Below are 22,799 nucleotides of genomic sequence, written 5' to 3'. Positions count from 1 at the left end.
TGTGTGGAGCATGTCAACTGTGAGCTTCCTGGGCCTGGATGTCCAGAGTCTTCAGGGGGCCTTTTCATACTGACATGGCCTACTGACCTCAGTCTCCAACCCTCAGAGGTTGGGCCGATGCCTCAAGGCCCTAAGTCCCCACCCTAAATCACACTGCGAGATGACCCTGCATGGCCCGGACCCCCAGGTACACAAAGACCCTCTTATCAGACAGAACATTCCAGGGCCCAGAGACACCCCCTGGGGCCAAGAAAAAGGCCAGCCTTCTGTCTGAGAAGAGTTGAATTCTCGGTGCATGCTCTCTTTCTCTCAGCTGTGACCTCAGGGCTGAGGTTGAATACACTCAAAGGTGCTCCTTATATTTTCAGAGATATGCATTTACAGGAAGTGGGTGAGCCCTGAGTCAGGATGAAATTTCCACCTGACAGTGCCTTCCAGAAGAACTGTCTTCCTCCTGACCATCGAGAAACTCCCCACCCTGGCCCAAGGCATGTTGGCCTCTCTTACCCTAAATACAGTCAAGGGTTGACCTCCTCGTAACAAAAACCTAATTTGAGCGAACCATTTAGAGTGCCCGGGTGGTGGACGTGGATATTTCCACCTCTGGGCTCAAACGGCCAAAGAAAAGGCTAGAGATGCCTGGTGGGTCAGAGTTATGGGCCACTGACTAAAACGTGATGGAGACTATGGGTTAGCCCAGTCTTTGTGATCTGATGTGATGTGAAGCTCCTCTTTCTAAGAAGATAAAGACAGACGCAGGATCCCGTTGGCAGATGATTTGTGAATAATGTTCAGTGAGTGGAAGATGAATGGGTAGATGGTTCATTGGATAGAAGAATGGATGGATGAATTGAAAGAAGGAAGGAAGGATGAGTGGAAGAAGGGATCGCAAACATCACATGTTCTCATTCATAAGTGGGAGCTGAACAATGGGAACACATGGACACAGGGAGGGGAACATCACACACCAGGGCCTGTCAGGGGGTAGGGAGCTGGGGGAGGGATAACATTAGGAGAAATACCTAATGTAAATGATGAGTTGATAGGTGAAGCAAACCAACTTGGCACATGTATACCTATGTAACAAACCTCATGTTGTGCACATGTTCTCCAGAACTTAAAGTATAATAAAAAAAGAAGGAAGGATGGGTGGTTGAATGGATAAATGGAGGGTTGGTTGGACGGATAGGTGAGTGGAAGCTGGATGTACAGAAGGAAGGATAGATGGTTGAATGGATAAATGGAGGAGGGGTGGATGGATGGATAGAAGGATGGATAGGTGGATGGTGGATAGATAGATGAAGGGATGATGTATTCGTCTTTTTTTTTGTTGTTGTTGTTATAAAGAAATACCTGAGGCTGCTGGGTCATTTATAAAGAAAAGAGGCTTAATTGGTTCATGGTTCTGCAGGCTTTACAGAAAGTGTGGTGCTGGCATTTGCTCAGGATCTGGTGAGGCCTCAGGGAGCTTCCAATCATGGTGGAAGGCAATGGGGAGCCAGCAGGTCACACGGCGATAGCAGGATCAAGAGAGTGAGGGGGGAGGTGCCACACTCTTTTAAACAACCAGATTTCATGTGAACTCGGAGAGAGACAACTCACTTATCACCAAGGGGATGACACTAAGCCATTCATGAGGGATTTGTCCCCATGATCCAATCATGTCCCACCAGGCTCCACCTCCAAAGCTGGGGATTACATTTCAACACGAGACAAACGTCCAGCTGTATCAGATGGATAGATGGATGAAAGTATGGAAGGATGGACAAGTGATGTGGGTGTTTGAGCAATGTGATATGTGGCATGAAAATACCATGGGTAAGAAGCCCAGTGCTCCGGGGCCTTGGGGAGTGGCCCAGCAGCTCTGGCTGGCCAAGGTTGGTATGAGAATCAAATGAAAGAGTGCAGGTGACACACCTAGTGCAGTATCAGGCACAAGCTCAGCTCTCGTTAATCGGCTCTCGGTAACAAGCAGCTCCTGCCTCCCATTTCCCCTGCTGGTTCACTGTGCCCGCATGTCCATGGGTCTGTGCTCCTGTCTCCAAAGGTCCCACTATGAGCTCTTCTCCACCCCACGGTTCAGCCTGTGTCCAACAGATGTGCCCAGAGTGAGGGCAGGACGTCCCCTCCAGGAATGCCATGGCTGGTCATGGGGTGTCTGACCCCTCCACACCGATGCTGTATCTGCCTTTAACTCAGCACTTGTTGTTTTGACTCCACCTCCTCCCACAAGCATCCGGAAGTCCTCTCTGTGGCCGTGTATCAGATGCTGCCGTCCTCAGGAGGCTGCCCAGTCTGTTGGGCTGGGTGCGGATGGCCTTTCTTCCCAGGTCTTCATTGCTCAGGAAACGGTGGACACAGTCCTGCCCCAACAGGCTGGACGCAGGGCTGGCCAGGGGCATGGTCCCTGCCCCTCCCTGAGGGAGTCTGTTCTTCCTGGAGGGAAAACTGCCTCCGCGTATCGCCTTGGCCCCATCACAACTTGCTTCCAAATGGTCCGTTTGTGAGGCTGGGGACGCTGCTGGGCTGGGGGTGCCACACTGGCTTTGAAGTCCTGGCCACATGCCAGGGTCAACATCAGAGTCCCTGGAGGAGGGGGTACAGGCTTGAAGGCTGCTGCTCCAGGACCGTCCTCCTGGCTGACTTCATCCATAGTCAGAGCACCATCCTTCACTGGGGGAGGGAGGCTGGGGGGTGGCGACTCATAGAAAATGTCTAATTGCCCTGTCCATCAGGCTCCTGCTGTTGTCCTGAGACTGCCTCCGGAGTGAGAGGAATCTGAGCTTCTCCGAGGGAAGCCCTGGTGGAGCGTGAGGAGCCTGCGTTCACTGATCAATTATTCTTTATTAAGTGTATTTCCTGCATTAGTCATTTCTTTGCTGCTTCATTAGGTCCTTCTCAGGTTTCAGTGGATTTTGGGCATCACAGAGTACAAGATAATTTATTTTATTAGGCAATTTATTTTCCGGGTTCATTTTTAAAGGACAATTAATCAATTTAAATGGAGAGGTGAAGAATGGGGACCCAAATACTCCTGGGACAAAAGTGACATCATGAACACCTTTCAGGGAGAAAGCTTTGCTTTTTATTCTGACTTGGGTACACATGGGGTGGGAGCAGGTGGAGCACCTTAGCATTGGGGACGGGGAGGGCCCACTGTCCCTGGACTCCACGCGCTGCTTCCTTGCTGCCGTGGAAGGTGACAGCTGCATCAGGAAGCAGAAGAAAGGGGTCTCATGGGGAAGTGGGCGGGAGGGAGACTGAGGACCGGGGTCTGGCTGTTTTGTCATTAAAGTCTGTGCCAGGAGCTGGCCTCCTGGAGAATAAGGAAAATTCATGCAACTGATCCCATCTGTGAAACTGAAATCAGACTCAGACTCTCCCCTGTGCCTCGTAAATAATAAATAAAAACACACAATGAATATTTAACCAGAGAGAAACATGCAGTAAGCCAAAAGTAAACTGTCAATGAATGGTTTCATCTGCTGCACCCAGCGGGTTGCCTTTGCGTCCACGTTTCTACGTGGAACAGGGAGATGAGGGCTGGTTGGAAGCTTGTGTGTTCCTCCCTGGGGTGGATGGGATCCAACTCCACTTTCTAACTTCCAGCTTGCTGAAGAGACAGGAGACAGGGAACGATCTGGTTCATGAGAGCAAAACAATGGGTGCTCTTCAGGAAAGCAGGATGGTGCTAGGCAGATATTTTCTTCGTAAGATGAATTTCTGAGTGACTAATATTATTAACAATTGGCTATTGTATAATAATAAGTGCTACCAGCAGCCGGGAGTGAATGCTCACCCTGTGTAGGGAATTGTGAACGTGTGATCTCATTACATCCCTTCAAGCACAAAGCAGGTCTCATTCCTGTTTTGCAGCAGAGAAGATGGAAGCCAAGAGGGGCCGTCCCACTGGCCTGCCCTCAGGGCACTGAACTTGAACTCAGGTCTCTGCCTGCCCAGCTTGGCTCGTCCTAGGATGTTGTTCCCTTACGTCCACGATATGCATGCTTCTGATGAAACAATGCATGGGCCCGGCCCTGAGCCACCCACAGCCTTGGGCAAGATGGACATTTCTCGTTGGGTGTCTGCTGACGCCCTGGTAGACCCTGGTGGACCCTGGCAACCACTCTGCCTGCTAGGTCGTTGGTTGTTTCAGGATAAAAGCCATGAAACAACTTCGCTTACATGTTTCACAGAAATCGCATGATGTCTTTAATAACCATTAAAGGCTGGGCATGAACCACACGTCTGGGCTGGCTGGCTCCCTGCAGCAAAGTCCAACAGGGTGCCTACCCTTGGGTTATCACATCCAGAAAGAATTGGCATGTCATTCTACGTTTGTAAACATTTGTGCTTTTTCTTACTTTTGCTGGGTGATGTAATCTGTTCCCAGTTCACAAACATAGATCCATGGTTCAAAAATGGTTAGGTAAAGCGTAAAATTAGTGATACAAATGGAAACATAAACAGCACAGCTTAGAATAACTGAAACAATGTAACTGGTGTGTGCCTGATTCCGGGACAAATATAGAAAGCCATCCTGCAATCTGCGCCCCTGCTGGGGCAAGTCCAGGAAGATTTTGCATATGCAGCAGGTAGGAAAAGCTTAGAAGAGTACGGTGGAGAATACCTGAAAGCCGAAACTTGCTGGGATAGTGACTCCATTGCTCTTTGTCATCCCGCTGTGATCTCTTACAAGACTTTCAAAGAATGACACCGTGGAAGTTTCAGAGCATTTTCCGAAGAGCAGAGTGGAGGCTCTGGTCAGCCAAGTGAGCTGTTGTTGACAAATGCTAAATTAGGTTTCCCAGCACAAAACTGACGAGTGATACATTTTGTCAACCGTGAACAGAGATCAGAACTAATATATTGTTCATAACTGCACAGCACAAGGCAATGAGAGGTGCACGTCAGGCTGCTGCTGAGAAGTGTGAAAAAAACCAACTGCAAAGTTAAGTTGTCGATCATGCTGGGAAGGGATGGGATGATGATGGCAGCATTCCCTCATCCCAGGATGCTGTTGAACACGGCGGGTGTAAATGTCATTCCCAGTGTGTGTGTGTGTGTGCACATCAGCCCGCCTCTCGCTGCATGACTGGATGAAGTTCACCTTGTGGGAGAAAAGCTGAGGACACCCAGGTCCATGTTATAGGTGACGAGTTTTTGCATGGCCAGTGATGCTTCTGTGAGCTTCACTGAAGACTTGAAAAGCCACATGTGGTCAATCCCAACGGTGTGCCTGCCTAGCATACGCATCCTGATGGGGCTCTGGTGCACAGGTCCCCCAGGGACCCGAGTGCTGACAGGCTCTGTTCACAGGGGCAGGGAGTAGTTCTCTCCACAGACAGTGAGGTCGAGACCAGGACCTTGATCTTTCCAGGGTTCCGAGCAGCGTGAGGAAGAGTGCAGAGGAAGCCACGTTCCGCTTTCCACATGGAAGCTGGGGGGACCATGCTCAGACAAGCATTTCAAATGAGAGATGGACTGAAAATAGCTCTTCACCTTCTTCACAGACCAGGAAAGGCCACGGATGGCCAAGAGCATGATTTGAAAGCCAAGAATAAGACAATGGAATTGTTTAAGAAGATGGTTCCACGGGAAATGGCTCGGTGTTCCAGATTTCATTCTTTCTCCACTTGAGATGCATTTTTTCTTTGCTGATTGGAGCAGGAAATCAATAATGCATATTGGAAATATTTAGAAACTCCATCCAAAGTTGCATTATCATGTAAAGGATCCCTAGAGTCTAGTGCGACAGGCAGCTCCCTCTATCTTTTCCCACAAGTTGAGACACTTAAGTTCCCAGGCTTGAACAACCTGCCGTACCACAGACTCTGCAAGTGGCTTCAGTGAGAAACTCTTCGATGCTGGTCTTTGCTGCCTGTGACTCCTGCAGCCCCAGACGGTGGGCTGGGATGGTGGGAGGGAAGAGCAAGCCGAGAACAGCTGCAGGGTTGTCTAGGGTTCAAGTCATCTTCATCAAGCCCGCTCTAGGGGGCCTGTGAGGGTTCACAGCCACCATCCATCTCTCGGCATTTTCACCATTGTCTTTAATCTTTAAACGCTGTTTTACTCTCCTTTAAGGAGTTACCTAAGAGCTGTTGGTTGGTATGCAGGCCCAGTGCCTGTTAAGTCATCTGTGTACCGTGGCCCAAAGTTTCAGCTCCGATGGCTTGTGGCCAGTGCTTGATGTCGTGATGGACAGAGAGAGCATTTGTTTGGTGCCTACTGGGTACCAGAAGCCAGTCGTGGGCTCCTGCCCCGAGGGAGGAGCCCCAGCCCTCTGCTCAGATGCCAGTGCACTTTAGCTGGAAGGATCTGGGGAAAAAGGGCCTTCCCCAGTGTCTCTGCACTGAGCATCCTCCCTGCAGTCACATCTCACCTCAAACCTGATCTGGTAACTATACGACCTTGGAAGTTTGCAGAGAGGGAGGCTCTGAAGAAGAAAGTGGGTTCTCACCAGCTGCAGCTGCAGAGGGCTGGTGGGCAGGGGGCTCAGGCGTGGGGCTCTGGTGCTCAGTGCTCCTGTCCTGGGGCCATTCTGCCCCAGAGAACCAAAAACTGTATCAAACTCTGTATCACAGATGAGGAAGAGAGACCTGTATCAAACTCTGTATCGAACACGAGGAAGAGAGACCTGTGTCAAACTCTGCTGCCCTGTGCAGCCAGAGGGACAGAAGCCTTCAGAGCGCCTTGTTCCAGAGATGACCCGTGGGCTGCGGGAACTGGGCACTGCTGAGCTTTCTGCAGGAAGCCTTGGCCCCTTCTGGTGGAGGCATCCTTCTGTTTTCCAGAAGGCCTCTGTCGCCGGAGCTCGGCTAGGGATTGCCTAAGGGAACTAAGTAATTAGCCCCAATTTATATTAATGACATTTTAGATTAGCCACAGCTGAGCCTGGCCTCCGTCCTGCACACTGGCCACCTAGATGTGAAGGGGAAATGTGAAAATGTAAATAAAAAAGCAAAAAAGACAAAATAATGGCGCCAGTTGTGTAAAAGGGAAAATGTGGAAGGAGGTGGGAGGGTAAGGGGAGGAAGCTGGGGGCGCCTGAAGTGGGCGCCTTGGGCTGCCCTCACCCCCACAAGGGCCCCTCCCTCCTGGTCATCTGTGATGCCCCCACCCACATCACCTATGAGGGGCCCTGCAGCCACATTCACTGACCTCCACCCCATCCCTTAGATCGAAGGCAATTGGTGCAGGGACCAGTCAGAGCAGCTCCCCACCCTGGAGTCCACGGGGTGGGTGGAAAGGTCACTCCTGGCAGGTGGCCACCCCCAGATGATGGCAACAGGTGCAGGCTCTGAGTCCTCTGCTTATATTTGAACCCGAACTCCACGGGGCAGGATCCTAGACCATCATGTACTTTGGGTCCCTCTGCCTGCAAAACGGGATTGATGACACCCAGCTGGGTGGGGCCTGTGGGAGGTTATCCTGGCAGGTACTCAGCTCTGTGCCGGGCCCCAGGGCTCATTCTGCTGCACTGATGAAGCATCTCTGTCATCTAGCACCCTGTGTTAGTCCACTGTCTGTCGCCTGTAACAGAATACCTAAAAGTGGGTCATTTATAAAGAAAATAAATGTATTTCTTACAGTTCTGGAGGGTGGGAAGTCCAAGGCTGAGGAGCTGACATCTGATGAGGACATTCATGCTAGTAGGGACCCCACAGATCCCTGAGATTGTGCAGGGCATGGCCTGGCAGGGGCTGGCAGGGTCTCTCTTCCTCGTCTTTGTAAGACCACTAGTCCCACTCTCCTGATAATCCACGAATCCACGAATCCATGAACGGGTGAATCAGCTCATGGGGGCAGAGCCCTCATGACTCAGTCACCGAGTGAAGACCCCCCACCTCTGAACACAGCTGCATTGGGGATTAAGTTTGAGCACGGGTTCCGGAGAGGACGGATATTCAGACTGTAGCACACCCACTCAGCTGGGCTTGTGGTTTCCTTTCCAGGCTTGTCTGTGAAGTGAATGAATGAAAGATGAGTAAATTAAATGAATGAGTAATTAAATGAATGAATCTGGGCAGTTTGCCTAAGGTCGACACCTAAGGAAGAAAGTCCAGGTGTGGCGGCTCACACTTGTAATCCCAGTACTGTGGGAGGCACAGGTGGGAGGATCTCTTGAGCCTGGGAGTTCAAGACTGCGATAAGCCTTGATCACACCACTGCACTCCAGCCTGAGAGACAGAGTGAGAGCCCAGCTCAAAATAAAAAACAGAAGGGAAAAATTTTCCTTCCTCCCCACTAGGTTTCCTGAGTCAGCTCAGAACGTTGTCTTTCCAGCTTGTCTATATCTGAAGCATGAGGACAGATGCAGGGACTATCATGAAATGGGGTGGGGGCGGTGTCTGGGACCTGTCTTGCTTCTCTCTGGAAGGCCTTTGGCATGGATTTGCCTTTGGCATGGGTTTGCTGTCTGTTCCAACAGAGATGAGGTGGCCTCTGGGGAGACAATGCGCTGGCTGAGAGCTGGGCAGGGCCAGGCCTCAGGCCGGGTCTCATGCCCAGGGCGATACCTGAAGCCACCATCCATGGTTGTTTGTGCCGTGCTGTGTCTGTCCTGCGCTGCAGTGGGTGCTGCTGTCAGATGCCATGAAAGAGACAAAGGACTACATTTTAGGAGGCGAACGGACGGCAAGCGAGTGACCCAACCAATGCCTGTGTGACGTTCACCTGCGGTGAGGGCTGAAGACCCCTGGGCTGGGGTGGGAGCATCTGGCTGTGCTGGAAGGGAAAGCAGAGCAATTTGGCAGAAAAGAGGGTCGGGGTGGGAGATGGGGATGGGGAGACACCTTAGGGAGAGGCCTCAAACTGGGGGGTTTCGTAGAATGGATGCCAACATGACCATGAATGATATGGAGATGGGGAGTCAGGGTCACCCGCCAGCCCCTCAGGCTCTGAGGGAGTTTGCACTCAGTTTGAAGGACAGCGGGAAGCAGGACCTTTGGGAGCCACGTCAGAAGCTGGTGGCCTCCACAGAAGAGACATTGAGCCTCCCCTCTCCTCCTGGGTCCTGGGGCAGGAAAGTGTGGGGCTGATGGGGTCCCCAAGGGACCCTGTACCCACTGATGCTCAGAGGAGGAGGCCTGTGGTGGTGGCAGCCCCAGCCCTTCCCACATCCAGTCCCAATCTTGATCCTGGGGAGTCAGAGGCTGTTTTTATTTTTATTCAGTTCTTGTGTTAGTTTTCTGTGGTTGCCACAATGACTCCCCACAAACAGGGTGACTTAACACAACAAAAATGTATTCTCTCTTGGTCCTGGAGGCCACATGTCTGAAACCAAGGTGTGGACAGGCCCATGCTCCTTCCAAGGACCCTGGGGAGGGTCCCTGCTGCTTTTTCAGCCTCTGGTGGACCCAGGCGTTCCTTGGCTTGTGGCTGCATTGCCTGGTTTCGACCTCCTTCTCCACATGGTGCTTTCTCCTCCTTTCACTCCCTTCTGTCTGCCTCAAACCACCCTCTGCTTTCTCCCACAAGGACACCTATCACTGGACTAAGGCCTATGGGGATAATCCAAAATGATCGTATCTCGAGATCGTTAACCTGAGGACATCTGTAAACACCTATGTTCCAAATAAGGTCACAGCCACAAGCTCCAGGACGTGGATCCGGCTTCGGAGGGGCCACCCTGCAGCTCCTGTCTGTAGTACTCGGAGTTCCAGGGCAGCAGGCTGCGCTCGCCTTTGATGAGCGTTGCTTCTCTCAGTGGGGTCCAGTAGCCCCCCTTCCCCTGCTTTTCTCAGGATGGGACTCTCAGGGCCTGGTGGGCAGCATGGAGCCAGGAGCCACCCTTGGTCCCTCTGGATCCAGAACATTTGTGCCTCCTGCACTTCCCACCGGGGACAGCATCCCTCTAACTCCCTCAGAGCCTGGGCAGGCAATTCTGACCCTGACCCATTGTCCCACTTGAGCCCGGGAAATGGCAGAGACTGGATCTGGTTTGTGTTCGAGGGCTCAGGGCAGGGGCCAGAAAGGATGATAAAGGGGAACCTAGGAAAACCCCCAGAAAGGATCCTTACCTCCTCCTGAGGAGCCGTGAGCCCCTCCCCGCTGCAGAGAGGACTCTCATGCTCCGGTAACAGCCTCGGTCCAGTGCAGTCACCCCGGCCCTGCTGACTCCTTCTAAGCCCCTTCCTTAGGCTGTGCGCCTCATTAGAACAGACATGCGCCCTTGATCAGGGCCAGAAAAGGCTGAAGTCTTCCATTGGGTTTTGCTCCCAAATATGAAAATGGTTGTTGCCATGCTGCCTCCTGGTCCTCCATGACATGCAGAGGCCACCATCTGCGACATTCAGGATGGCTTGTTTCTCGAGCCCGTGCTGTGCTTCAGGGGCATAACATGTTGTCTGTTGTCCTCACTTCCATCCAGAACGGCGGGTGTGACTGTCCCCATTTCACAGGTGGGCAGACTGAGTCCCGGAGGGTCCAGCAGTGTGCACAGTTCACACAGCCGGTGAGTAGCCAGGTGTGTTCCTTCTCAGGTTTACCTGCTTGCACCCTGATGGGTGGTGGCGCCCCTTCTTCAAGCATAAGATGGAAGGTACATTATTTGGGGAAATGCCTCCACAGGGGGAAGTCAGGATGGACACCAGAGGCAGCCAGGGGCAGCCGAGGCCAGCAAGGTGCAGCCCAGTGGATCAAGGGGCTGGCCTCCCTGGTGCCCTGGAAGCTGCGCTCCTGGTGAGCTGCTTGCCAGCTGCTGCTGCCCTGAGCCTGCCTCCTGGGTAGCCTTTCAGGGGTTCACTCGGCAGGTGACTGCAGGGCACCCACAGGCTCGGTAATCAAGGCCAAGTGGCTTCAGGGAGAAGGCAGTGTCAGGAGGCTGGCAAGGACAATGGCCATGATGAGTCCCATGAGGCTCACAGTGTTTGCCAAGCAGGGCTGATGGGGTTTGACTTGTCTGACAAAGGACCCTTGTCCCCAGTTGTGCTGCGAGGGGCCTGCAAGGGAGCTCTTTGTGGCAGCAGCTGCTTGCACCCCCTGCATGTGGTGTGGGATCTGCACACAGCAGCAGAGGGGGGATTTGGGAGCCTCTGGAGTAGGTGGGTAAGAGGTGGAGGGGGCTGCAGATCTTGGGGTACCCCTACAGCCTCATCTGTGCCCATGGCCTGCCTCACCTGGTCCTGTCCTTCTCTTTCTTCCTCTAGGGCCTGTCTCTGACCTAGAGGTGATTGGCAGATGAGGCAGGATGCCCGTCAATCATGGCTCACCCAACTGTGTGACTCCTCCTGCAGTCAGCTGGGAGCCAGGCTGTGACTCTGGCCCGGAACCAGGCAAGAGGAAAGCCCTTCCCACTCGCTGGCTGCAGAGGGGCCGCCCAGCAGAGCCAGCATGGGTCTGTGATGCAGTGAGGCCTGGCTGACCCTGCTGCTCCACCCCATCACTGGCTGCAGAGGGGCCGCCCAGCAGAGCCAGCACGGGTCTGTGATGCAGTGAGGCCTGGCTGACCCTGCTGCTCCACCCCATCACTGGCTGCAGAGGGGCCACCCAGCAGAGCCAGCACGGGTCTGTGATGCGGTGAGGCCTGGCTGACCCTGCTGCTCCACCCCATCATTGCAGGGGCTTGGTGAGCTCCCCAGTTACTTGGATCCTACTTCTCCCTTTGTAAAGTGGAAAGTAACAGTAGCATACACTTCTGAGAGTAGCATGAGGAGCCAATGAGCCAGGAGGGCAGGGCCAAAACCCAGGGTATTTAACAACTGGCAGCATCCACAGACCTGGTGTCCATTGTCACCACTCTTCATTTGCAGAGGCAGGGAGCATGCTGAGTGTTCATGGGGCCTTGGGACCGTGCTATATACCCACCCATGTGCAAGAGTATGTCAGTCTTGGTGGCACCGGGTCTGTACATTGTGTGTGTGGTTTGTTGTTGTTTTAAGACACTCAGTGTGTGATACTTTGTAGAGAGGCGCTGTCCCCCTGACATCCTGCCTTTATGAGCTGAGCACGTGCAGAGGCTGTCAGAGGAGCCCTCCCAGTGTGCAGTGGGGAATCCAGCTTCACCCCTTCTGAGGAGGCTAGGAGTCCCGGGCACGGGAGGCTTCCCACCTTCTCGGGACCACCAAGGGACAATTCCCACCCCAGGTCTCCCCAGCACATTTGACCTCATTCCTTCTCGCCAGCCTCTCGGCCCTCACTGCACCTAAGCCGAGGGAGCTGGCAGGGAAAGGACCCAAAGAGAAGAGAACAAGGGGAGGTGAAAACTTGGTGGGCCCCCAGGTGAGCCTCTACCTGTCACCCTCACGTCCCTCTCTGCTCGTCTGCACGCCCTGGCTGGGTGTGGGCTGGCTGGAGGCAGGGTGAGCCCCGCCTCTGCAGTTATCTTCTCTAACCATCGCATTTCTTCCCACAGCTGTCCCCGGGCCCCTGCCTGGCACACAGACAGGCAGCCTCACCACTGCCTGTTTACTGGTGGAGAAGAGGGCCTGTTGCCAGCCTGGCAATGGTCAGTGCGCTCAACAGCAATGGGGTGAGGGACATTCGTTCTGCAAAGCACTGCCTGTCTGGCTCAGCAATGTCACTTGTCCTTACTGTGTTTGGACCTGAGCAGGCAAGGTGCCGTTTCCTCCTGGTCTTGCCCTAGGTGGAGTGCGAGGAGCCGTACCTTTGACCTGACGCTGTCACCTGGAGAAGCGGCATCGTCAGCTGCTGCCGCCACTGCTGGACTCCCTCTTCCTGCGGTCCTGCAGGTTATCAAAGCACTAATGGCCGCTTTGACTTTCCAGTTTGCAAGGCACTCTCACAAGCTTCTCATTTGCTCCTCATGGCAGCCTGTTGGGTAGGTGTGGCCATCATCCCATTTTACAGATGAGAAGACTGAGGCTGCAGAGGTGAAGTGACCTCCCCAGGCGGGGGGTGGTGGGGGGTGCGGCGGGTAACTGAAATAGAAGATGACAGGGCAAAATGTGCACGCAGCACCTCCTCACCTGCAGCAATCTGCTTAGGGAACAGGAGCACAGTGGGATGTTCACAGAGACCAATCGGGAAAAGGAGGATAGAGGGGTGTTTACAGAGACCAATCGGGAGCACGGGGACAGGAGGGTGTTTACAGAGACCAGTCAGGAACAGGGAGACAGGAGTGTGTGTTTACAGAGACCAATCGGGAACAGGGAGACAGGAGGGTGTGTTTACAGAGACCAGTGGGGAACAGGGAGACAGGGGGGTGTTCACAGAGACCAATCAGGAACAGGGAGACAGGAGGGTGTGTTTACAGAGACCAATCGGGAACAGGAGGACAGGGGGTTGTTTACAGAGACCAATCAGGGCATCTCCACCATTGGCACCTGGGATTGCCCCCTTCTCTGGGGTTTTCCACTGAGGTTTGGCAAGGAGCTCCATGGCTTCCTGCCGTAGGTGGTCCTCAGATGGCTTCACCCATTGCTGCCAGGCCCCTCTCCCCACAGCCTCAGGTTTCTCTTGCCTCTGGCTTTCTGGCCATATGAATCTCTCTCCCGAGGTCTCTGGGAGCCCTACCCTGGCCGTCTATGCCAGGGCTCTGCCTGCCCCCCAGTGAGCACTCCTAAAAGCACCCCTTCATCCTTCTAGAGATAATAAGAGATGGGGCCCAGGACACTTTCCCCCTGTTAGGTCACAAATCCCATGGTGCTCCATAGTGGCTGTAGTTTATGATGGACGAAAGTTAGACTGCAGTCACATAAACGCCAAATGTGCCTGCAAACCTCAGGAAAAGTGGTGCATAAGGTGAGGCTTGAAACACCACCATCTTCAGTGACAGCCATGGGCTGCACAAAGCTCCCTTAATAATGAGCTTGATTTAGCCTTCCTCCTCCTCATCCTCCTCTTTCTTTTTACCTCCTCCCTTTCTTCTTCTTGCTTTTCTTCTTCTTCTCCTTCTCTTCTGTCCTCCTCCTTTTAAAGTTTTTGTCTTTTTAATTGAGTGGTAGGGAGCACACAAAGATGTCCTCCAAGATTCTTGCCCCGCGATGTCCATGCCCTGTGTGACCCCCAACCTGAGTGGGGGAGGGACAGGGAAGGTGATGGGATTCACTCCCACAATTAGGTTGCATTATATTCCAAAGTGGAGGGAATTTTGTGAATGCAGTGAAGACCCCCTAATCAGCTGATTTTGAGATAATCCAACAGGAGATTCCCTCAGGTGGGCCTGACCCAGTTAGCTGAGCCCTTCCATGGGCTGGGGGAGGACATCCCTGCACAAAGAGACCATCCTGCTGGATTTGAAGGAGTAGGCTGCCTTACTTTATGTCACGTGGAAAGGAACTTCAGGTGGCATCTAGGAGCTGAGAGCGACCTTCAGCTGACAGCCAGCAAGAAACTGGGGACCTCATTCTGTCAACACCCTGAATCAACCTGGAAGCATCTTCTTCAGTCCACCCTCCAGATCAGAGCACAGCCCAGTTGACACGTTGATTTCGACCATGTTGCCCTGAGCAGAGGACACTCCCAGAATTCTGACCTATGGAAACTGTGAGATGGTAAATGCATGATGCTTTCAGCTGCTAAATTTCTGGTAATTTGTTAGACCGCATAGAACAATAAATACAACGAGGTACACAAACATTTCCTTAAGAATATTTTTTTCTGTCTCTGTAGCTGAAACATTAATGCTACTATGCTGGAAGCTTTCTCCCTGCCAGCCCCCTCCCTGCCCTGATTTGGAACACGAGTTCAGTGATGCTGAGAGTGGGTGAAATGTGTGTGTCATACTTTGCTTCTTGAGAGGCTGATTGGTGAGAAAACCGGGGATTGGTGGGGATGACATAATCTTTTATTTATCAGAATTTCACACTTAGATGTCTATAAATAAAACATTAGAGAAATAGTGTGGGTCTAATCACAGGCCAGAGGGGTCACTCTTCCTGGAGGAACCAATGAGCTCAGTGTGAGGCAAAGCTGCTGCTTCCCCAGGAAAGGACATTTCCCAGAGGTGGACGCTCCCTCAGGTCCCAAGCCAGCAACCCTCCTTTCCCCACCTGCCTCCTCAGAGGAATGAGACTGTGCCATCTTGGTACCAACTCCTGACACTCTCAGGTGGTAACCATGGGTAACACTTATGCCCACTTGCATGTATTAGGAGAACCCTGAGGAACCTGAGAGCAAATGCAAAATCAACTTGCCAGTCTGACAGAACCAAATCAAAGTTGTACTGGGGCAGAATCCCCTGGGAGGAGAAAGGGAGTTCAGGGTGGCCAAGAGGTCAGCACCAAGAATGTGAGGCAGCAGCTCCATCACCCTGGAATCCTGGGACCAGCTGGGGCCATTCACACATTCCTCCAGCAGGCTGAACCTTTCTGCCCACAGGTTGATGGGCCAGGTACAGGGTGGGTGGGAATGGGGGTGCATTGGACACCGTCTCTGATAACTGGACTCTGAGGTCCCTGAGAGAAGAGCCCGCAGGGCAGTAGTAGCTGACATTTCTGTAACCCTCTATAGATTCTGTCTTGGTGTCACCTCTTTTATTGCTAATATTGGTAATTTGTGTCTTATCTATATTTTATGTGACCAGTCTGACTAGAAGTTTCAAAATTTTGTTTATCAGCTCAAAGACCCTAGCTTCTAATCTCATCAATTTCTATTGTTTTTCTGTTTCTCATTTAATTGATTTCTTTATTATTATTATATTTATTATTTATAATAATAATAATATTATTTATTATTATTATACTTTATGTTCTAGGGTACATATGCACAATGTGCAGGTTTGTTACGTATGCATACATGTGCCATGTTGGTGTGCTGCACCCATTAACTCGTCATTTACACACTGGTCATTATTATTCTCTTTTAGTTACTTAGGGTCTAATTTGCTGTTCTTTTGCTGATTTCTTAAGGGGGAAGCTTATGTCAAAGATTAAAGGTCTTCTTTCCTAAAGTAGGCATTTGAGTGCTATCAATTTTCCTCCAATTACTGCTTTGGCTGCATCCCACAATTTAGATAAGTTATGTTTAATTTTTATTGTCAATTTTCAATTTTTCTTTAGCTTTTTCTTCAACCCATGGGCTATTTTGAAGTGTGTTATTTGATGTCCAAGTACTGGTGAGTTTTCTTGGTATTTTTCTCTTATTGATTTCTAGCTGAATTCTACTGTAGTCAGAGAATGAATGTACTTCATACAATTTGCGTGTAGGGAAAAGCTCTTTCAAATTGTGTTTTTCCTCTACTCTCACACCACAACAACTGTCAATACAAAAGAGACTTCTGTGACCAAATGCGTGTGGGTTTTCTCCATGCATCAAGCAGCGGAAACCAGCTGGGTTTCCTCCGATTCAGTTCTGACACTGTCCACCCGAAGATAGCACCAGATCCCACAGGGTGAGGGCTCAGTCCCACAGGACAGTCTCCTCCCTCCCCACAGTTGTGAGTCTGGGCCTCTAGAACTCCTGACCACCTGACTTCAAGCTGGAGTTCTCACGACTCCCTCTTTGGATTTGATTGATTTGCTAGAGCTACTCACAGAATGCAGAGAAACACTTGCACTTACTGGTTTATTAAGAAGGATATTTTAAAGGATATAAATTAACAGCCAGATGAAAAGATACATAGGGCAATGTCTGGAGGGGTCCTGAGCATGGGAGCTTCTGCCCCTGGAGTTGGGGTGCACCACCCTCTGGACACGTGAATGAGTTCTTCACCTTCCTGTTGGCCTCCAAGTATTCAACTGTCCGGAAGGTCCCACAGCCCAGTCCTCTTGGGTTTCTATGGAAACTTCATGCAGTTAGCATTTCTTCCCCCGGGATAAGGTGGGATCCCCTTTGGGGAGAGTCTTAATACCTACAATCAGAAAAGTAGGGGAATATTAGAGTCGTGCCTTGGGGCAGGTGAAACGAGGGCAGGAGAAGATCACAGACTTTCTCTTTCCTGAGGCCTGCCCCTGAGGCCCTGACACACCCAGTTTTATGGTAAAAGACAAGAGTTATGGGGCCAGGCGTGGTGGCTCTCTCCTGTAATGCCAGCACTTTGGGAGGCCTAGGCGGGCAGATCACCTGAGGTCAGGAGTTCAAGACCAGTATGGCCAACCTTGGTGAAACCCCGTCTCTACTAAAAATACAAAAATTAGGCAGGCGTCATGGTGCACATCTGTAATCCCAGCTACTTGGGAGGCTGAGGCAGGAGAACGGCTTGAACTCGGAAGGTGGATGTTGCAGTGAGCCCAGATCGTGCCACTACACTCCAGCCTGGGTGAAAGAGTGAGACTCTATCTCAAAAAGTAAAAAATAAATAAAAAAAAGGAACTATGGGAGCTATGAACCAAGAACCATGGACGAAAACCAATACATATCGTAACACCATGTATTAGGCTATTCTTGTAGTGCTATAAAGAAGTACGTGAGACTGAATTATTCATAAAGAAAAGAGGTTTGATTGGTTCACGGCTTTGTGGGCTGTACAGGGAGCATGGTGCCAGCATCTGCTCAGCTGCTGGTGAGGCCTTGGGCTGCTTACAATCATAGTGGAAGGCAAAGGGGTGCTGACATCACACATGGGGAAAGTGGAAGTAAGCGAGAAGGGGGAGGTGCCACACACTTAAACAACCAGATCTCAGGTGAACTCACTAAGGGAGAACTCACTCATCACCAAAGGGATGGCACCAAGCCATTCATGAGGGATCTGCCCCATGATCCAGTCACCTCCCGCTGGGCCCCATCTCCAACACTGATGGCATTTCAGCATGAGATTTAGAGGGGGCCACATCCAGACTCTATCGCACCACAACTCGTATCTTTTGAAATTCATCAAAACTTGTTTTATAAATGGGAATATGGTCTATGTTGGCAAATTTTCCATGCACGCTTGAAAAGAGCGTGCATGGTGCTGTTGTTGGGTGGAGTGCCTTTTAAATGCTAAGTAGATCAACCCAGGTGATAGTGATACTCTATATCCTCATTGATTTTCTGTCTACTTGTTCCACCAATTATTGAGAAAGGGGTGTTAACTATAATTGCCATTTGTCTCTCTCCTTGCAGCTCCTTAAGTTTTTGCTTCAGGCCTTCTGAAGCTTGTTAATTAGGTATATGGATGTTTAGGGTTGTTATGTCACCTTGAGGAACTGACTTCACAATCAAGAGATTGTGACTTCCTTTATCCTCATTTTAATATTCTTTGCTCTAAAATCTACTTGTCTGATATTTGTATAGCCGCCCCAGCTTTCTCATGGTTAGTATGTCTTTCTGCATCCATTTAATTTTAACCTATTCGTGTCTTTATATTTGAAAGGAGTTTCTTGTAGGTTTCATATTGTCAGTGAACTCTTGCTTTTAAATTTTTAATTTGTACATAACATGCACATAATCTGTACAAAAGATTTGTACACAATTTGTATAAAAATTATACAAATAATTTTTTATGATTTCTACACATAATTTGTCATTTTCTCTGGTTGCAGTTTGGTTATGATATCCCTTGGTGTCATTTTTGTCATGTTGCTTGTTGATATGGTTTGACTGTGTCCCCACCCAAATCTCAGCTTGAATTGTAATCCCACAATCCCCACGTGTCCTGGGAGGGACCTGGTGGGAGGTGATTGGATCATGGGAGTGGTTTCTTCCATGCTGTTCTCGTGATAGTGAGTGAGTTCTCAAGAAATCTGATGGTTTTATAAGTGTCTGGCATTTCCCCTGCTGGCACTCATTCTGTCTCCTGCCTGTGGAGAGGTGCCTTCCATCATGATCGTAAGTTTCCTGAGGCCTCCCCAGCCGTGCAGAACTGTGAGTCAGTTAAACTTCTTTTCTTTATAAATTACCCAGTCTCGGGTATTTCTTCATAGCGGTGTGAGATTGGACTAGTACACTTGTGCCTGGGGTTCATTGAGCTTCTTGGTAGTTTTCATCCAATTGAATAATATTTAGGCCAGTACTCCTTTACACGTTTCCTATCCACCCTCCCTCTTTGATCAGTTTGTAAAAATAAGACCTACAATTGCATCCATATTAGGCTACTGAAATTGTCTCATGGTCCATCGATACTTTGTGTATTATTTTCAGCTCCCTTCCCATGACCTCTTAGGGATGGCTTACCTTTCTATGCCTTCAAATTTATACACACACCACACACACACACACACACACACACGTATAATATATAAAATTATTATATATATACACACACACACACACATATAATACATAAAATTATTTTGTGTGTGTATATATATTTATATATATATATAATGCTATTGATCTCATCCAGTGTAGTTTTTCATACCTGACATTGTAGTTTTCATCTCTGTAAGTCTGATTTGGTATTTTTCCTCCTGTATCTGTATATACGGAGACTGTGTTCAGTCTCTTTCCTCTAGCTTCTTGAACACACGGGATAATGTTATAACAACTGTTTTAATGTTTTCATCTACTAATTCTATAATTTGTGTTATCTCTGGGTAATATTTTCCTGCTTCTTTGCATGTCTGATAAGTTTTGATTGGATGCCACACATTTGAATTTTGCCTTATTGCGTGCTGTATATTTTTGTGTTCCTATAAATATGCTTGTGCTTTTTTCCAGGATATGGTTGTGTTACTTGGAAACAGTTTGATCTATTTGGTCTTGCTTTCAAGCTTTCGTACGCGGGCTTAGGGTAGTGTTTCATTGAGGACTATTTTGCCCCAATACCAAGGCATAACCAAGGCATAGGACCTCTGAGTGTTCTCCCCTATGTTCATCAATTATGAGGTTTCCCAGGCTGGCTTGTGGGAGCAGGCACTATTCTTGATCTGGTTGGAGCTCTAGAATCATTCCCCTCTAATTCTTTCAGGGTTTTTTTTTCCCCTGGCCTCAAGTCATTCTTTCACTGCCATCCATTGGCAAGTACTCAATACAAGATGTTAGGGAGACCTCAGCCAATCTGCAGGTCTCTGCTTTCTCTCTTGTCTCTGGCACTCTGATGCGGCCGCCTCTGCCTTCCTGGACTTTTTAGCAGAGTCTCCTCAACTCAGAGAGGCTGAGGGATCTGTCTGCATCCCCCTCCCCATGCTGCTGCCTGGAAACTCTGTCCAGGTGGTGAACTTGGGCTTACAGTCTGGTGTTTCTCATTTCTTGGAGACCACTGTCCTTCACTGCCTGATGTCCAGTGTCCTGAAAACTGTTGCTTCATATACTTGGTCAGGCTGTTTCAGCCGGGGTGTAACCTGACCCCATCACTCTATCTTGGCTGCCCCTTATACGGTGCAGCATCTAAATCTCTGCTAGAAAATGTCCTCCACCTGGAACCACATCCTATGGGTCTGTACTTCACCCCACGCCCCACGCACCTCACTGAGCTGATTCCTCATGCATTTGTCCCGAAAGGCTCAAGGCGTCTCAGAAGTGTGGGGGCTGATGCCCGTCTCTTATAAGTGTGAGATTCATCTTCCCATTTGCCCGACAACCTCCAAGGGCCTCCTGTATTTTCCCCATGGCATGGAGCTCTGACTCCGGAGTCTGACAGCCACACAGTGGCTGGAGCCCGACAACCTCCAAGGGCCTCCTGTATTTTCCCCATGGCACGGAGCTCTGACTCCGGAGTCTGACAGCCACACAGTGGCTGGAGCATCGTGTCTCACTGCCAGCTTCGCAAATGATAAGTGCCCCGAGTCCCCATCAGCCTGTCTGTGCTTTTGATGTACAGAAGAGAGGCAGGTTTCTGAAGATCTGATTGAAGTTCGGGCAGTGTCAAAGGTCGGAAACAGGAACACGCTGATGAAAGGAAACAAAACTGTATTAGAATTACTGTCTTCACAAACCCAGTGCTGGGGCTGCTGAGGTCAGAGTGAATCATTCTCTCCCTTCAGACAGGCGGAGGGGCTGTGCTTCCAGTGGCGATGCTCATCTGCTCACCTCTCCTTCACTGCCAGTTCATGGGAGAGGAAAGGGGAAGGTGTCAGCAATACCGGAGCCCCAGTTCCCACTGGGGCATCTATCCCAAACATACATGCCAAAAGCCGATCTTGCACCTGAACTAGAGGTGCAGGCAGCATTGCAGCACTCCAGGATCTTGGAGGAGACTCACAATGGACTTTTCAAAAGCCCCAGAGCCAGTGAACCCAGCAACAGACACATACACAATTGCATCCACAGAAGTGATGGTTTTCAAGCCCTCACCTTCTAGGTTTTGTGGAAGCACAAAAGTTGCTCAGCAATGACACAGAACACTGGGCAGAGCCGGCAGCTACGGGGTCCTTTCTGTGCACCAGACACTGGCCCAGGGGCTTTCCTTTCCAGGGTAGGAAGAGGGTGGTACCTTGAAACTTTAAAAGGGATGTCATTCATCTCCATACTCTCTTGCTGTCATTCATCTCCATACTCTCTTGCCATCTTTCCTTGTCCAAACTCCCCTTAGAAAGAGCTGGCCCAAACTCCCCTTAGAAAGAGCTGGCCTGTCTAGGGTAGTTCCTTCAAATGCATCATGGTCCTCCCATGGCCTTTCTGTCAGATGATTTTCCTGCAAGGTTCTCAAGGGGCTGACTGTGAGATGCAGAGGTCGGAATGACAGGATCCACACCTCCAGCCCTTCCTCAGGCAGTTTGACTCCCATGAGTGGCTTCAAGAGTGAGGGGTGGGGTAGGCAGCTCATCGGGGGGACAAGGCACCCCCACCTTCGTGTGCAGGCTGCAGGGGTTACCCCCCACCCCAGACTCTGAGTGTGATTAGAGAAACCCACCAGGGCTTCAGAGAAGTGGAATGAAAATAAGCCCGGATGCCGAGGCCGTGGATGTATGGTGTAATCAAGGATTTTAAATAGCTGCAGACCCATGAGGGGCGATTGTTACTTCCTGGGAGAGCAGATTCTGGCACCCAGACCGTCCCGCTATCCCCTCCCAGCCCAAGTCCATGCCGTCCTCGGGGCTGTTCTGAGCCACTCTTGTCCTTCCTGCCCTGTTTGCCTGGATGGCTCCCTGTGTCCCTGTTACCCCTTGGCCTTGACTCTGCTTGCACACATTGAGTGTTTGCTGTTTACAATACTCCCTGAGGTCAGGATCCCACAGAAGGGGCTATAGCAGTGCATGACAGAAGGCCTGAGGACGGAGTCAGAGCACCAAGACCCACACTTGCCATGGATGGGCTTCTCTGGGACGGGGTAGCCTTGGATCAGCAGATTGACCTCTCTGGGCCTCCGTTTCCTCAGCTGGCAGGTGAGGCTGCAACCCTCTGAGAGCTGCATGATTTTAGTTAAGAATCAAATGGCACAGTTTGTAAACTGTGAAAGGAGGTTTACTGCAGATGCCAGCGTGTGGCTAGACACACAACACAAAGAAAACCCCACGTATTAATTGAGCAGCAGCTAATCTTGAGAAACTGATGGGAATGTGTGCAGGATGCATGGGAATGGCTCTAAATTTCTAAACCAGAGGCAGGATGGAGTCATGGGTCCAACCTACTAATAGTCACTTTCATTTAATCAGCACATACTATGTGCTGGGCACTGTGCACATGGCTTTATAGATCACAAAAGTTAGGATAAAGTGTGGTTGCACGTATCAGAAATCGTAAAATAGCACTAGCTTAAGTACATAGGAGCTTCAGAGGCAGGTGAGAGAGGGCTGCCTCAGGGCTTTTGGTGTCTTCAGGGACTCAATATCTTTCTGTACTTCTGCCATGTCATGCAATACTTCCATTCTTAATGTTACCTCATGGGCCAAAAAAGATGCTGGAGCTCCAGCCATCACATTCTTATTCTAGACAAAGAGAAAAAGGAAGGAGTGGAGGGAAGAGGACAAAACAAGGGCACCTTCCACCTGATTTAGTTCCCTTTAAGGGACATTCCTGGAAGTCCCACTAATACTTCCAGCATTACAGCTGCACAGGGGCCAGGAGGAGGGCACACCCAGATCCTGCACCCAGAA

General features: G+C 50.4%; 2 long non-coding RNA genes across 2 annotated transcripts; one reads left to right on the top strand and one right to left on the bottom strand.

Annotated features, from left to right (window-relative positions):
* Window positions 1-2,940: 2,940 nt before the first annotated feature.
* Window positions 2,941-10,796, bottom strand: LOC141409012 (uncharacterized). Its single transcript, XR_012427056.1, has 2 exons — window positions 10,023-10,796; window positions 2,941-7,961 (listed from the first exon to the last, which is right to left on the bottom strand). It is a non-coding gene; the product is annotated as an uncharacterized lncRNA (long non-coding RNA).
* On the top strand, window positions 10,357-14,545 carry LOC135967471 (uncharacterized). Its single transcript, XR_010581610.2, has 2 exons — window positions 10,357-10,456; window positions 11,151-14,545. It is a non-coding gene; the product is annotated as an uncharacterized lncRNA (long non-coding RNA).
* The last annotated feature ends 8,254 nt before the right edge of the window (window positions 14,546-22,799 follow it).

This window comes from Macaca fascicularis, chromosome 1 (assembly GCF_037993035.2).
Source record: "Macaca fascicularis isolate 582-1 chromosome 1, T2T-MFA8v1.1".
Taxonomy (NCBI): domain Eukaryota; kingdom Metazoa; phylum Chordata; class Mammalia; order Primates; family Cercopithecidae; genus Macaca; species Macaca fascicularis.
Note: the sequence above shows the minus strand (reverse complement) of the source record. Positions and strands in the feature narration are given on the sequence as shown.